General features: G+C 42.7%; 1 protein-coding gene across 1 annotated transcript in view; it reads left to right on the top strand.

The window, feature by feature from the left end:
• Positions 1 to 1,803: 1,803 nt before the first annotated feature.
• The window catches only part of LOC119739352 (centriolin-like), a gene marked incomplete in the record, with an annotated part of 58,519 nt that continues 42,532 nt past the window's right edge, over positions 1,804 to 17,790 (top strand). The window contains 1 exon segment of the mRNA XM_038214249.1: positions 1,804 to 2,187.

Genomic DNA, 17,790 nt, shown 5'->3' with positions numbered 1-17,790 from the left:
CCCCCCCCCCCCAAGTCGCCCCCCAACTGAGATTTTGAGTTTCTAAAAAAAATTATCATTGATCTACATGACGCCCCCCCCCACCTGAAATGTTCCAGGCCCCCCCCCCTCAGCGCCCCCCCCCCCCCACTGGAATTACTAAACCGTACGTACGAATTAGTAAATCGTACGTACGAATTACTAAACCGTACGTACGAATTACTAATTTTTGTACGTACGATATTAATTCGTACGTACGGTTTAGTAATTCGTACGTACGGTTTGTAATTCGTACGTACGATTTAGTAATTCGTACGTACGGTTTAGTAATTCGTACGTACGAATTAGTAATTCGTACGTACGAATTAGTAATTCGTACGTACGGTTTAGTAATTCGTACGTACGAATTAGATTTATTTTTAACCATGTCCTATCTACACTTCCATAATTATTAGCTTGGACCCCACTATAAGATCGCCAGACCATGTCCGAATGTTAAAAAGGCGATAAGTTGGGTCCAACTTCCAAGTTACTCGGACTAGTACTTAGTAGGTGTGGACCAGGCTAGGCGCAGATCCACACTGGCTTCGGAATCCGGAAAACGGAAGAATATGTTTCCGATTCTCTTCTGAGTTCTGTGTCGATTATTGCAGCAATAACTTACAGTTGGGATAATGTTCACCTTCCAAAACAGACGATATATGTGCTGACACTTTCTATATGCACTTGAATTTACGCGGGAACGAGCGGTGATTTGTTTGTTTACATCGAAGTTTGCCAACCAAAAAATGCATTACGCACAGGGTGACCGTAAGGTCATGACCAAATTCTGCTAAATGCAATTCAAAAATCTGTCAAATTCATCAAAAATCTGCCAAATTCCCCAGAATTACTCGAAATACACTTTAAACACTTAAAAACATGTAGATGTTGTAATATTGCCTCAATTAAGGTTCAAATTACTTTATTTACAATCTGCAGTAACATAAAGATGTTATGAAATGGCGTAAATTTCAGGCAAAACGTGGTTGCTTCATGAGAAAGTCCGGTTCCCAGTGAACCTCAGCACCTAGACCAGTCAACCTTTCCCATTAGATGCAAGAATTTCTTTGAAAAAGATTGAAGTTTTTTAACGAAATGTACCTTTTCAAATTTGTTATGTTTTTCTGTCAAAAAAATGCATTCTGTCAAATTTTCTGTCAACTCATTTTTTAAAACAAAATCTGTCAAAGTTAGCCGAAAATCGGCTAAAACGGTCTCCCGATGAGGCATTTAGCCCGGGACAGGGAACCAGACTACCATGCAAAGGTCATAATAATAAATACCAGGGTGACCGTTTTAGCAGATTTTCAGCTATTTTTGACAAAGTTTTTGTTAAAAACGAGATTGACAGAAAATTTGACAGAATGGATTTTTGGGCAGATTTCTGGCAGAATTCTGCAACAATGGTTATTTGACAGAAAAACAGCAAATTTGAACAAAAAAGTGTACATTTCTTTAAAAGAGCTTCAATCCTTTCAAACAAACCCTTGCATAATGGGACAGGTTGGCTGGTCAAGCTAGGTGCTGAGGTTTACTGGGAAACGGACTTGGTCGGGGCCATATGCGCGTTTTGCCCGAAATTTACCAATAGTTCCACAACATCTTTACGTGACTAAATTATTTATTATGTAATTTGAATCTTAATTAAGGCAAAATTACCAATCTGCATGTAATGTTAAGTGTTTATAGTGTATTTTGAGTAATTCTGGGGAATTTGGCAGATTTTGGATAAATCTGACAGATTTTTGATGTGCATTTAGCAGAATTCGGCTCTGACCTTACGGTCACCCTGATAAATACAATGCTCGATGGACATGATGGATCTTCTTCTTGCATCTTGCATTAGAGTACTCTCCTAAAAGCATTGCTGCTGTCCTGGAGAGGGTGGGTTGCGATTCCATGTGTGCTCTTTGTGTGTGCTATTAGGGTGCTTATCGGATGGTGGTATTGTCAATTTGTCCTGAGAGATACAACTGGTAGCTCCATCCCTCTTATAGTTGGGAGAGCTTCTGTCTGGAACTCTTTCAAAGTGGTCGCAGTAACCGCAGCCTCTGGTAGCCTGTTCCAAATCCGAACAGCTCTTGGGAAAGGGCTATAAAGGTAGCAGTCAACTCTGGTGATGTCTGTGCACGGAAGCTGTCCATGGTGATAAACAGAACTTTGAAGGTACGAAATTCAACGGTGTTTGTTTGCTAGCAGTAAGCAGATCAGTGTATTGAGATTCCCAAAGTTAGCAGGCCTACTGGCTCTAGAAGTCGTTAGAACCATGGTACAATGTACTTTGGTAGAACTATTGTATAGTCGTGTTCCCTAACGTGGCGCACTTCGAAGCATACCCAACTTTCCTCGTGTAAGTGTTGCCAAACCTCTTTGTTGATAAACCTCAAATTCATGCAGTGAAATGCTGGTACTTTTACCTTTTTAATGCTTGCTATTTAACCTCTGTGAACAATTTCGGTTTCATAAAATTTAATCCGAAATGCAAAAACGGTCGCGTCTGGAAATTGGGCACAAATTGGCGGAGTGTTCCCTAACATGGCGCACTTGAATAAATCTCAGAAAATTCCAAATTAACATTTAAGAATTTCTGTAAACTTGATAAATTCTGATAAATCATTATTATCTTTACTTACAAACCCAGCCAGATGTTTGTCAGAAAATTATTTTCTTATTTTTCGGGGTATTTTCAAAGGGTGCACTTTGCACTTAAAAAATAAAATCGGAAAATCACGCCAAAATAATTTTTTCTTTTAACTTTGTAACGGGTAAATAAACTCGCGATTTATGAACGGGAGTGTTTAGAACTTGATGAAATGTCACTTTCTGTGAAATTTCAGTTAAAACTTTTGCTCTAGCTAGGCGCTACAGGCGAAAAATAAAAGTGCGCCACGTTAGGGGCCGCGCCACGTTAGGGTACATCAACAATAGCCCAGGTGGACTCGTGGCATATCTAGTAATTTGGAGGCCGTTTTGAAGGTGAAATCTGATGTTTTTTGTTGGAAAATGTTGGTTTTTGGGACAGTGACAGGATGATGTTGTCCAGGTCGCAGTATTAGCTTGGACCCCACTATCGCCAGACCATGTCCAAATGTTAAAAAAGGCGATAAGTTGGGTCCAAGTTACTCGGACTACAGTTTCTCACCGCTGAGTCTATTCTAGTCGTACATGATGTACGTCTGTGCAGCGTGTAGTCTGGTTCCCTAGACCGGACAATTATTCTCGACGCTCATATCACGTCTGGTCCGGGGGCTAGCCCCACTAGTGTGGCCGTCGGTATGCTGCGCTGAACCTCTGGCCACACACCGTGGTACCGCGCGCTACTGAGGACGAAGTTTTCATAAAATCTGCGGTCCGTTTCTTACATTCTCAGTTTCTTACTTTCTTATGGTTGTATTCTATGATATCTCACCTATCACTTCTGGGATGCTTAGGTCTAATGATGTTCCATTTTCCGAGATATTCTTCAATCTTTCTGGAGCCCATATGCACTCGTGAAACGTCTGGTGATGGCAGCCATTTTGAATGTGACAAGAGATGACCTCAAGCTGTGACGTCGCGTTTATGCAAATTGCTTGTCGAGCGCGCGCGCGAGGGCGCGAGTTGCAAATGCGACGGCTGTTTCCTGTACCATGCATTTATCGTCAGGGGGCCACGTGCACCGATCTCTATTCAGGGTCTACGGCACAGGAAACAGCCGTCGCATTTGCAACTTGTGCCCTCGCGCGCTCGACAAGCAATTTGCATAAACGCGACGTCACAGCTTGAGGTCATCTCTTGTCACATTCAAAATGGCTGCCATCACCAGACGTTTCACGAGTGCATATGGGCTCCAGAAAGATTGAAGAATATCTCGGAAAATGGAACATCATTAGACCTAAGCATCCCAGAAGTGATAGGTGAGACATCATAGAATACAACCATAAGAAAGTAAGAAACTGAGAATGTAAGAAACGGACCGCAGATTTTATGAAAACTTCGTCCTCAGTAGCGCGCGGTACCACGGTGTGTGGCCAGAGGTTCAGCGCAGCATACCGACGGCCACACTAGTGGGGCTAGTCCGGGGCCAAACTATGCAGCATGAATATGCAGTGCGCACGCGCGATTTGCTTAGTAACCACCCTCATACGCACGCGCACTTACTTGAAGGCCCGGTCGCTAATCCAATGACCGAGCGTGTTTTCGCGCCAGTTACCAGAAACACGTTTCGGCTTTGGTCATTGGTTGAGCGTTTTCGTGACATCGGTTGGCTGGAGTGACGTCACGGTTCCAACCAAAACTTAACAAATGAGGGCGCTAGCGTGCGTGCGCGCTTTCGTACGCACGTACATTGTACATGACGTACGACTCGGGGAATAAACTGATGAAAAGTGACTACAAACACGTACAAGTTTAACGCTTCTTTAGAGTTTATTTTCCTGATTAATGTCGGTCAGCATCACATATGGAATTCCTGAACCCAGCGGCCCAATAGGTAAGGACACATAGAAATTGTAGGCGTGAAATAAGCTTCTGTAACGAGGTATTTAAAACGTAACAAAAATCCGGTCCAAATTTTGGGTGGTCTTATGTAGAGAATTCTCGTCCTGGACGTTATCTGTATCTGTAGGTGTACGTTGCAAGAAACCAATTCTGGCATAAGAGCAACGGGAGAGAGAGGGTGTTCACTGTACAGTAACTTATTGAGAGAGAGGTCCGCGGCTGATGAGGGATTTGAAGGTGTCAACAGAGTCGGCTTGGACTACGCATTCCTCTAGATGGTTCCAGTTAGTTGTTAGTCGTAATGCAATGAAGACTTCATCCAACCTGGGCTAGAACTATTGTTGATCATGTTGATGTAGGATGGGTTTACTCCTAGCCCATCGAATGTACGCTGGGCATGAAGAAGAAATCGCGTCGTTCAAACATTAAACACGATCGGAAATTTAACGTGTTCAAGATTGCGAGGGGAGCTCTCCGAAATGAACGGAAAATTTCACTTTTTTTCCAGATGGTAAATAAACTTCAGTACAACCATCTTAATCATCGATGTCTACTTGTACCTCAGTTGGCATATTTAGTAATTTGGAGGGCGTTTTGAAGGTGAAATCTGATGTTTTTTGTTGGAAAATGTTGGCTTTTGGGACGGTGTTGTCCAGCTCGCGGTATTAGCTTGGACCCTACCAGGGTTCTAGCCAGGGTGAAATTATAGCGTAGGGGTAATTTTGGTTCGACGACTAATGTGAGCGCGTAGCTCGAAGCCCTTACGGCGTGGGGTCCAAGGCCTGCTTAAGGGCCCCGAAAAATGTTGGACTCTAGATACTCTTTGGTGCAATCTGAGGCGATTCCCTGCCACTTTCCCCTGATTTTTTTTTAGCAGAAGTGTTTTAAATTATAAGAAATTTTGTTTTATTTGTTTGAATGATTGATACTCTTGCTCCTGTAAAGTTTCTTCTGTTTTCAAATTTTAGATTATGTTTACAATGTATAAATTGTTCCAAGATCGATGCTTTCTGATGTTTAACCATTTTTAGTAGTTCCTCAATGTTTTATAAAAAAATTGGGATTTACTTTGTCAATATTAAGTGCGAGAACAAATAGCATGAACATTTCATACTTGGAGGTCTCAGACAGAAAAAGTCGTCGGAAATTGCAGTTTCAATATGCTACAACACAATGTGAAGGAGAAATCTCATTTTTGTTATGTTAAAAAATATAATTGTAGATAATGACGATGAGAAATAATCACGGGAATTGCTTCCTATCCCGGCCGCGGCCAGCCCACACACTGGCTACGCCGGCGAACTACGCGACCAAATTTTCCCTCAGCATTTGAGAAAGCTTACGCATTCGTGGAGCGCTAAAAAACTTGCTTTGTTGCAATACTTGCTGATTGGTTTTGTCCTTAGAACAAACAGATCCGTTTTTACTACCAAACTTATTGAACTGTTATTATCAGCAACGAGAAGTGTAGTCAAAAATCCAAATTTTCGACAGCGACATTCTTCGAGAAGAATTCTTCACGTGCGGCCATCTTTGAGGACGGATCCATTGATATCATGGGGGTGCTTAACCTTTCTTTGGACATCGTTTCTCGAATAAATCCTTTACAAAAATTATATTCCGACGTTGAAGAACTTATTTTCAAACAGTAACATGTTTCGGACTTGATAAAAAGTATTATTTATAATTTAATAACAGTTGAAATGCTTGTAATTAATATTGACCTTAGGAAAGCACACCCGATACCGCAAAATGGTGTGGTCACAGAGCGCTCTGTACGTGACATGTTGGTGACACGTACGTCCGTACGGAGCGCTGTATCTACGCAGCACAAAACAGCACGTGCGTATTGCTTTCATAGCGAATGCGTGTGGCGCAGCATCACGGTAGGGGTATCGTACGGGGTACGTGCAGTGGGATCGTTGTTTATTTTTCGCTGTGTCGCACAGCCAGTGCGCAATGCTCAAAGTCGCTGCGCTTGTATACGAACAAACGGCAGATATTTTTTTTTCACAACCAAAATTTATAGCGTAGCGGTAGCGTAGCGGCGCGATTTAAGTGTAGCGCTTATTTCCGAAAGCGTAGCAGGTGCTAGCGCTGTTTGATGCCTGGCTAGAACACTGGACCCTACTATCGCCAGACCATGTCCAAATGTTAAAAAAGGCGATAAGTTGGGTCCAAGTTACTCGGACTAATGCTGACCGACATTAATCAGGAAAATAAACTCTAAAGCAACGTTAAACTTGTACGTGTTTGTAGTCTCTTTTCATCAGTTTTATTCCCAAGTCGTACGTCATGTACGTGCGCACGAAAGCGCGCACGCACGCTAGCGCCCTCATTTGTTTAGTTTTGGTTGGAACAGTGACGTCACTCCAGCCAACCGATGTCACGAAAACGCTCAACCAATGACCAAAGCCGAAACGTGTTTCTGGTAACTGGCGCGAAAACACGCTCGGTCATTGGATTAACGACCACGCCTTCAAGTAAGTGCGCGTGCGTATGAGGGTGGTTACTAAGCAAATCGCGCGTGCGCACTGCATATTCATGTGCATAGTCTGGCCCCCGGACCAGACGAGATATGAGCGTCGAGAATAATTGTCCGGTCTAGAGAACCAGACTACACGCTGCACAGACGTACATCATGTACGACTAGAATAGACTCGGCGGTGAGAAACTGATGAAAAGAGTCTACAAACACGTACAAGTTTAACGTTGCTTTCGAGTTTATCGAATACAAGCGCATAGGTTTACTCCTAGCCCAGCACCCGATTTCACGAAGCGCTGCGACGCGTCGCAACTCGAGTTATGACGTGTAGAACGTCGCAACTCGCGACGCGTCGTATCTTCCATTTCACGAAAGTTGCGATGTGTTGAACGCGTCGTAAGTTCCTTGACAACGGCTTAAAACACGTCGCAAGTTAAGACATGTCTATTGGTCGTCGCAAAATAAGAAGAGTCGTTTCTAAGCCAGTTTGATGCCACAAACATTACATTAACGAGATTATAATACCGAGGCAATGCGTGTTAAGTTGTAAATAGAAAATTCATTGAATAATTATGAATTAGACCGGAATATTAGAATGGAAATTTCAAAGTAGCTATACAGACCACTGAGAGTTTGTTTTCCTTCAAAACTGCATCGCACAGCCGCCATTTTGTTTTACGTTTTGACAAATTTCGAGACGACTATTTACTGTAGGCTGACTAAGTACATAAAACAGTCACCGAGTTGTGCTATAAATACACATACGACGCGTCGCACTTACGACGTGTTTAGTGAAATGGATTGCAGGACGCGTCGCAGCTGCGACGCATCATAGAGATACGACGCGTCGCAGCGCTGCGATGCATCGTAAGTTACGAAGAGTTTGATGAAATCGGGTGCAGGTGGACTCCCTTTCCTCCCTACGTAACGGAGGGAGTCCAGGGTATGAAGTGCTCAAAACCGGGCGAAAAAAATTATGACCAATAATTTCAATATTTTTACCTTGTTGGAGAAGCCAATTTTTACGTCGTAGTATTCTATGTGTCCTTATCTATTGGGCCGCTGGGTTCAGAAATTCCATTTGCGATGCTGACTGACTTAATCTGGAAAATAAACTCGAAAGCAACGTTAAATCATTCTGTGCGCGTGCATGTTTCAAGTGTCAGGTTGGCTCAGTGCGGAAAGGGCATTATTTTTCATCATTTTGGCCTAAAAACCGACAGAATCCACCGATGTTTGTTTGGTGCACATAACGTCAGTATGTCATGAGGTATTGTACGGAGGTTAGGGGCAAACTGTGCAGCGGTTCTGTGGGAAATAGCTTGGTTGTGGTGGACGTTTTTGTACTTAGTTGGTGTTTTGTAGAGTTTTGCGGGGTAAGCTGCCTATGTACGTGGAGCCTCATAGTTCTAGGAGTAGGATGGGTTGCCCTATTATCGCGGTACTTATCATGTTTCTCGTTCGGAATAGAGATTGCCCACTAACCTTCCTGAATTGTCCTGTCTTTTGTGCTGTATAACTCTTCCTTTTTAAATTAATATAAAAAAATCCGACGGTGGTGTGGTCTATTCCGTGTACGATGCCTGTGAAAATAGACATGCGCGGAGTGTGCGAACGGAGGTGGACTCCCTATTATCGCGGTATGTGGGAAGTGGTTTTTATGATGATCCCAACTTTTTTGTTCATAGTTAATGTTTGACCAAAACATCCCCTGAATAAAGTCTGATATTTTCCCTGTAACGTTCAAGTTGATTACAGACTATATTTCTGCAGAATGATTTCTTAAGACCCTGCCCTTCCCCCGAAAGGAGAACACAAATCCCTGAGGCAAGTCTACTGATCAGCGATTGAGGGCGCCATTCACTTTACACGGTGTGCCGTTTTATTTTCGTTAACGCGCGGTGCTTATTTTGATCCTGTAAAAGTTGTTACGATTTCGTGCTGCAAATATCGTCATTCGACTTCATTTTACATTTGCAGCTGAAGAATGGGAACCAGACAATGGAACTTTCATGGACAGAGCACAATTAAAGATTTATGTTAAAATATAGACAGTACCTTTTAGCAGACACGGTGAGGGAAAATTTTGCAAGTTTTGGAAAACGTTAATATTTATTAAAATCGTTAAAAGTCCCGAAAGACACAACATTTTTTAATCGTCCTTTTTATACCACTCAGTAGAAAATCCTTGATGACTGGTGAACTGGATAAAAATCGCCACTTGAAGGAGTTTTGACAACGCAAAAAGAGAAATTTCCCATGCCGCGATAATAGGGATGCCGCGATAATAGGGAGTCCGACTATACGTGGCGCGGCCTAGACCCGTGAACGTGGCTTGTATAAACGAATGTCAGACAAGTCGACCGTTGAGACAACTCGACTCGGGACAAGTCGACCGTTGAGACAACTCGACCGTTGAGACAAGTCGACCGTTGAGACAAGTCGACCGTTGAGACAACTCGAACCGTTGAGACAGCTCGACTAAATGGAAATGTATACACGTGGAGCGGAAAAAGTTGCATAAATTTGTGGCAGGACCGGTCCCGGGCATGGCACGGGCACACTCGATGCACAGAGGGCGCTCCGATCCAGTGGCCGGCGTGTGTGGTCTGTTTCAAGTCGAACATTAGGCTTCGTAAATGACTGCTGAATGTATGAGGTATGTAAATGAACTCTGGGGTGGGATATTAGAGGTGAAAATGAACAATTTTTGAGAGGCCATTTTTTTAGGGTCTATTGCTACCACATTCTAACGAACAGGTTATGCCTCCAGCGTTACATGTGAATGAATATGGAGCATGTCAGCTGGAGATACTCAAGCTAGTATAAACTACGCCACGCTCTTGTACATGTTCGAACCAAGCGAAATTGTCCTTCCGTGAAACTGAACATTGCCTTACCGTGTGATAAGTATTCACATATCAAGCTTTCTTGAACATGTTGGAATCTGCTTTTACGCCAAATCTGGCATTCAAACGAAATTCAAGGTCAAATCTTGCAAGATCTCGATGTCGAAGTAGAAGTCCTGCAACCTCCTCCTGATGCATGTGATTTACTACCTGATAAATGCTGCGGATAATTTGGTATCGCACTGACGCTCCGGGCATTCCTTTTGTCCGGATCGTAAGTGCGATTCCAAATTATTAGCTGCGTTTATCACGTGGCCTCGTTATTGGCCAATCAGACGCCGCCTATCATATGCGCCACATCATGAAGCAGACGGGTAGCTCGGAGGGCTCCGATAATTTTGCACGCAAATGACCCTGGGTACTCGTCCAGGGTCATTTGTCAGGGTCACTTGTCAGGTTAAAATCGAATTTCTACAGGTTCGTATGTGTCGTCATTGATGGCGAATTTCGTCGAAATGACACATCCTGAACACGCGGGAAGGCAAATTTAGATTTCTAGGTGAGTACTCAACATCCATACGAAATTATGTGTGGCGGATCGATTTCGCTAGGTTCCAAAATACACAACAGCATGGCGTTGTATACAACGCCACGTTCACGGGTCTAGGCGCGGCCCTAACCTAGTCCGAGTAACTCGGACCTACACGTAGCTTGAGTAACTCCAGCTCTAATGCCTGTCGCATTAGAGCTGGAGTCACAACTACGTTATAACTACCGGGTTGTAAGAATCCCGAAATCCTGGACTCTGTATCCCCAGTGCATTACAAAAACGGTCATTATTCCGACCCAGATTCCATAATTCATACCTCATACGATGCAACAGACATTCATGAAGTTAGTAATCGACTTCAAACAGAACAACGAAGACTAAAATATGAAAATTTCGGATGATTTTGGTGGCGATTCTCCAGAAACCATGTGAAAACGTCGCGCAACACTATTCTGCCGACTGCCATTGACCTAGTCCCATAAATGTGACTGAAATACTGGACTACCTCCGTATTATAAGTCACAAAGCCACGTACGGCCTGTGCGCGGAGCGTCCCTTTGCTAGGGGAGCCGAAAATTAATTAAAGATCGAAATTATTTTGTGAGCAGAAAATCAACCCAGCTATGGTATGACTGCTAAATAGCACAAAATTGTTAAATTCATTACCTTCAGAGGTCAAGTTATCAAAAAATCATGGTAATTCGTCAAAGAATGCAGACGGTTTTTGACAAGCATGGCGTCTCCAGAATGTTTCCCGGCCACCCTAATAATAGTCAAGAGGCTAAAGGGGTCAAGGAACCAGACGAAAGCTTTAATCATCTACTGAGCGTGCGTCAATTTTGGCAAAGCGCACCGTGGCTGTTACCTGTCATTCCAAAATCTTTGAAGGACTCTGCAGTGAAGCGCGCCCTCTTGTGTGCGCTCTTCCTTCCCCCTCGCGTATTGCATCTGGGCACTTTACAGAGCACCAAAGATTTTGGAATGACAGGTAACAGCCGCAGTGCGCTTTGCCAAAATTGACGCACGCTCAGTCGGAAATTAAACGTGTTCACGATCTATCGCGAGGGGAGCTCTCGGAATTGAACGGGAAATTTCACTTTTCATCCGACTCATAAGCAGATTTTAGTGCCTCGATTTTAATCATCGATCTCTCTTTGTACCTCAAGTGGCGTATCTAGTAATTTGGAGGCCGTTTTGTGGTAAATCTGATGTTTTTATGGGCCAATGTTTTTTTTTTTCTTGGTCAACGGCAGTCGGCAGAATAGTGTCGCGCGATGTTTTCTCATGGTTTCTGGAGAATCGCCACCAAAATCATCCGAAATTTTCATATTTTAGTCTTTTTTCTGTTTGAAGTCGATTTCTAGCTTCATGAATGTCTGTTGCATCGTATGAGGTATGAATTATGGAATCTGGGTCGGGATAATATAGGGAAAATGGACCGTTTTTGCAATGCACTGGGGATACAGAGTCCGGGATTTCGGGATTCTTACGACCTGGTAGTTATAACGTAGTTGTGACTCCAGCTCTAATGCGATAGGCATTGGAGCTGGAGTTACTCAAGCTAACTTGGACCCAACTTATCGCCTTTTTAACATTCGGACATGGTCTGGTGAATGTTAAAAAGGCGATAAGTTGGGTCCAAGTTACTTTGACTAGCCCTAACCTAGGCCTAGTCCGAGTAACTTGAACCTGTTGTGCGCTTTCTTGCAAATCACGCAATCTTAAGAATGAGCGCGCATTCTTAAGATTGCGTGAGAATATCACGTGCGCAATTTATGAATTTTGCGCAATCTTAACAAACATTGCACGGCATAATTATGTTAAATGAAATTGATAGCGGTTAAAGGGAATATAATTCAAATAACGAGGAAAGAAATGATCTATGCTTCTGTACTCGTATAACTACGATAATTTGAATCAAATTAAACCTGTTATTATTGCTTTTTTTTGCCCACTATGGGAAGTTTTGTAATAACGGAGGACTGGGAACTAGTCTGGGAAGTGCTTTGTTTAGGCTAGACAAGTTACAAGTCCCTGTATGTATCATATGCATGTCACGAAAAAAACGATGTCCAGAAGCTGCCAAAATTGTTCTGTTTCAGACTAGATACAATCCAGCTCTGCGGCGTAATGGTGGGGGTGTGAACAATAGCAATTTAAGTGGCAAATAGTATTAGCGCTATGGGATGTCTTCACATTCTTCATTCTTACGCCCCCCTTTTGTTATCCCAAAAATCAGAATTCTTTCCACTACACTATTAAGTATTATTATGTCTCTTATTTTGATATACTTTCATATCCACTCTACTTTTCATCGTTAAATCTTTTCCTAGGTAAGGGACCTTGTGTTGCAACAGTATAATTGTTAAGAATCAGTGAACGAGGATGCAGCTAGACTTGCCAAGCGCAGCCGGTGCTCGGCAGCGACAAGATTGTTATCTTGTCGCGCATTCTTTAGAATTTGCGCTCAATCTGGAAGAGGTTTTTTGGTGAAGATTGCGCAAGGATCTGGATGCGCCATCATAAGAATGTGCATGCGCATTCTTATGATTGCGCAAATAACAAGAAAGCGCACAACAGACCCAACTTATCGCCTTTTTAACATTCGGACATGGTCTGGCGATAGTGGGGTCCAAGCTAATCCATATATGCCGAGCAACACAATTCTTTCATTGACCCAAAAACCCAACAAAAACATCAGATTGCACTCTCAAAACGGCCTCCAAATTACTAGATACGCCACCTGAGGTACAAGTAGACATCGATAATTAAGATGGTTGTACTGAAGTTTACTTACAATCCGGATGAAAAGTGAAATTTCCTGTTCAATTCCGAGAGCTCCCCTTGCGATCATGAACACGTTAAATTTCCGATTCGTGTTAATGTTTGAATGACGCGATGTAGTCTTCATGCCCAGTGTACTTTCTATGGTTCTCGTATCCTGAGTGCGATTCCGTTACCGAGCGCGCGCGATGCATCGATTATGATAATGAGTAGACTGGATCACGTTTGTAAACACAAGTGCATTTCAAACGATAATAGGGAATCGGGAAATAGGGCAGCTTTATGGGCGGATACCAGTTCAAGCTGGTTCCCGATTCCCTTTTACCGTTCGAAATGCACTTGTGTTTACAAACGTGATCCAGTCTACTCATTATCATAATCGATGCATCGCGCGCGCTCGGTAACGGAATCGCACTCGGGATACGGGAACCATCGAATGAATGCTGGGCATGAAGACCACATTGCGTCGTTCAAACATTAACGCGAATCGGAAATTTAACGTGCTCACAATCGCGAGGGTAGCTCTCGGAATTGAGCGGGAAATTTCTTTTTTCATCCGGATCGTAAGTAAACTTCAGTACAACCATCTTAATTATCGATGTCTACTTGTACCTCAGGTGGCGTATCTAGTAATTTGGAGGCCGTTTTGAGGGTGAAATCTGATGTTTTTGTTGGGCAATGTTGGGTTTTTGGGTCAATGACAGAATTGTGTTGCTCAGCATATAAGGATTAGCTTGGACCCCACTATCACCAGACCATGTCCGAATGTTAAAAAGGCGATAAGTTGGGTCCAAGTTACTCGGACTAACCTAGGCCTACTCCTAGAACTGTGGCGATCGTGAAGTGTAGGGCCTATGTTTTGTTTTGATCAAATTAGAGTCAAAAATATTTTTTATTGCTCAAAAATCACCTTTTCAATTCAAAGCAGACTTTTCTCAATTCTAATGACACCCGTTTTGCAATTTTGAACAGATTCTTTGGGTAGAAACCACGATTTTCCTGCGCGGTTTGTGCCTTGCGATTCAGCGCGCCGTGCATGCTCACGGTACATCGCGTGGTGATCGCCATCTTTACTTTCGGGTCGCGTGTTGTCGCCGTGCTGTCATCGTCATTTTACCCCCAAAGGAAAAATTTCTGTACTGGATCACCACTTTTTTCAATTAATTTTCAAGCGCCAAAAGTTGCATCCATTATGGTTATTCCCTCCACTTTCCCTCCTCTACTCTCATCCTCTCCTTTCCTTTATTCCTATTTATTAATCAGTCACTTACTTCATCGAGATTCGAACCTCGGACTCTTGCTTGAAACACGAGACTTGTAACCGCTAGGCCGCGCACAATCGCTGTGGCAATGATCAATCTTTTTACGTATTTGAAGTATCCATTGAAATAAACTAAATATTCATGAGAAAATAAATATTCATAATGACGTATTGCACTATCATTGGCCGGCTCATGCGTTTTTATGGTTGTCGATGTCATGCGATAACGTACCGCTTCCTGGATTCCTCTTGGGTGAAATCACAAGGTGAGGTGAAAATTGATGTGTTTGGCGGCAGGTAAAGTGGTGACCCAGTATGGAAATTTTACCCCCCCCCCCCAAAAAAAAAATTCCCTCAAAAAATCAAAACCCTACTCTCTATCTATGACATACCTGTTTATTGAGAATGTCGCCAACTAGTTTGGTAGGTCCAATAATTTTAAAGTGGATTTTGTTCCCTTATACCGGTAGGAACCGGCCCTATGCTTCACGATCGCCAGAACTATGATGCTCCGCTCATGCGTGAGCGGAGCATCATAGTTCTAGGAGTAGCGCGGCCCCCAACGTGGCGCACTTTGATTTTTGATAGTGGATATTTTGACGGCGGTGTAGCATGAATTTAGGTTTTATGAAATACGGACTCATTGGTGGTATTGCGCATGCTCATGCATAGATAATTAGACACAATTGCAGAATACCCTGCCACTCGATCTATCCACCTCGTAGCCAGTTACGGAGTCACGGTTGATTGTCCTCAGCGCTACACTCCCACTCCGTATCTGCGTAGCCGGCCGGTGACAGGGTAGTTGGTTTGGACTTACAATTTTTTTCAGCAGCTCCCATTACTTTTGTGTTGCTTCGTTCTCAAGGAGACCCCCACTCAGTATCCGTGTATTGTTTCTTTTCCAGTGATTCCAACCTCGTAGCCAGAGAATTTAGGGGTGTATTTCCGATTGGCGGTGTATTCTGCAATTACTTTAATAATTAGGAGAGGGACCGATCACCTGAGAGGGTTTAACCAATAAAAGGGAAAAAGAGTCCGATTTTCATACGAGTCCGATTTTCATATGACAGCGGTAATCCCGGCAAGCTAACGTTTACTAAAGGTTTGCTGGCGGCAATCCCTATCAACAGAGGGCACTGTACTCTCTAAGATAGGGCTAAATTACCACCAACGATTGTGTAGCAACTGTGGTCTAGTGGATAAGCAACGGATCTCATGAGCGGGAAGACCCGGGTTCGATCCCTACCCTGCTGGCGACATTTCTAAGGTTTTTTTTCCCCATCCCCAAAAAATAAGAATATTCTTCTTTTATTATTTTAACATGTCTCAAACATTTTATTGCAGAGTATTACATTTTCTTTTTCAGATTTGTGGCTCTGGATGATTTTTTTTAAGGGAAATAAAGTCCGAAATTGTAAAATGGTCTGATTCCCATCTTGTGAATACGAAGTTACAACGATAATGTTGGCATGGAGCCAGACTAAAATTTGTCACCGGAAAATGTTTAAGTACAAAAAAACGTAACTGCGCATGTTCAGTGCATATCCGGCAAGCTAACGTTTACTAAAGGTTTGCCGTCTCCAGCTAAATTTCCACTGCCTTGATTTTTCGCTTGTAGGCCTACTAGCGCCTAGCTAGAGCAAAAGTTTTAACTGAAATTTCACAGTAAGTGAAATTTCATCAAGTTCTAAACACTCTCATTTATAAATGGCGAGTTTATTTACCCGTTACAAAGTTAGAAGAAAAATTTATTTTGGCGTGATTTTCCGATTTTTTTTTTCAAGTGCAAAGTGAACCCTTTGAAAATGCCCCGAAAAATGGCGATCATGTAGTGTAGGGCCCAGTTCCTACTCCTAGAACATGATGCTCCGCTCACGCAAAGTTAATTGGTGTTTCGTGCTGCAAACAATTTTGCGGGGTTCTGTGTCTATGCATAGTTCTAGGAGTACGCGGTTCCTATAACTTATAAGGGAACAAAATCCACTTTAAAACTAGACCTGTGATTGTGGACAATCCCATAGCTGTTTCGGCAACAGTTTTATCAAGAACTGTCTTGAAGGACTTTTTATGACGTCATTATGACGTCACACATTTATCGAAATTCTGTGCATATATCTATGGCCTATCGAACTTAATACGTACAAACCAAGTTTCAACCCAATCAGACCTGTAGTTCTGTAGATATTGGCCTTTAAAATATCCACATTTAATATGACGTCACATGTCACGTGATTACGTCATCGTGACGTCACTTAAATGTTCATCTATAACACATCCCGGTTTAGGTACATACCAAGTTTCAACCAAATCAGACCTGCAGTTCTGTAGATATATGCCTTCAAAATATGCAATATTAATATGACGTCACATGTCACGTGATGACGTCATCGTGACGACACTTAAATGTTTATCTATAACACATCCCAGTTTAGGTACATACCAAGTTTCAACCCAATCAGACCTGCAGTTCTGTAGATATATATGCCTTCAAAATATGCTCTTTCAATATGACGTCACCTGTCACGTGATGACGTCATCGTGACGTCACTTCATTTTCCTCTATAAAACTTCCCAGTTTAGGTACATACCAACTTTCAACCGAATCGGACCTGTAGTTCTGGAGATATAGCCCAATCTGTCAGATCTAGCCGAATTCTGCAAAAAAATGGTCACAATAGAAAAATCGCATATTATGTGACGTCACGTGACTCGTGATGACGTCATGATGATGTCAATGTTTGGTACACATCTTCAGATGCTGGTCTACGTGTGTGCTGAGTATAAAGTCAATCGGATTGATTTTAGTGCCCAAAGTGCCTTCCACTGTAAAAACGTGTACAAATGCTATGGGGAATGGCTGAAAAAGAAGAAAAACTAGAGCTACAGTACAGTGCAATTGAAACCTAACACTGCGAAATGGAATGGGAAAATTTGTGAAAAAAATTCGCATTCGCATTCGCAGTATGATTTCGCATTTTGAGCGTGACTTTCACCCCTTGCGAATTCGCAGTGAAAATGTGCGAAATGCAGTGCGAAAACGGCGCGAATGCGGTGCGAAAAATTTGCGAATGCAGGCCGGACGGCGCGGAATAGACATCGTGAAAATGCCAAGAAAACATCGATGGAGAAAGACGATCTTTGCAAGCTTATACTCACAGAACTTGATCTCACTTGTCTGTGTATGTATTTCCCGTGTTCGTGAATTTATTTCGAGGAAATACTACTGGTATATGAAGTGAAACGATGCAGCGAGTTTCACTGAAATCACATACCGATAAACGAAGCTCAATGCTGGCCCACTGCCGGTGCACAACACACAGTGCATCATCGCACGTTCGTACCAAGCGAAGTTCAGACA

Source organism: Patiria miniata, unplaced genomic scaffold, assembly GCF_015706575.1.
Source record: "Patiria miniata isolate m_02_andy unplaced genomic scaffold, ASM1570657v1 HiC_scaffold_30, whole genome shotgun sequence".
NCBI lineage: Eukaryota > Metazoa > Echinodermata > Asteroidea > Valvatida > Asterinidae > Patiria > Patiria miniata.
Note: the sequence above shows the minus strand (reverse complement) of the source record. Positions and strands in the feature narration are given on the sequence as shown.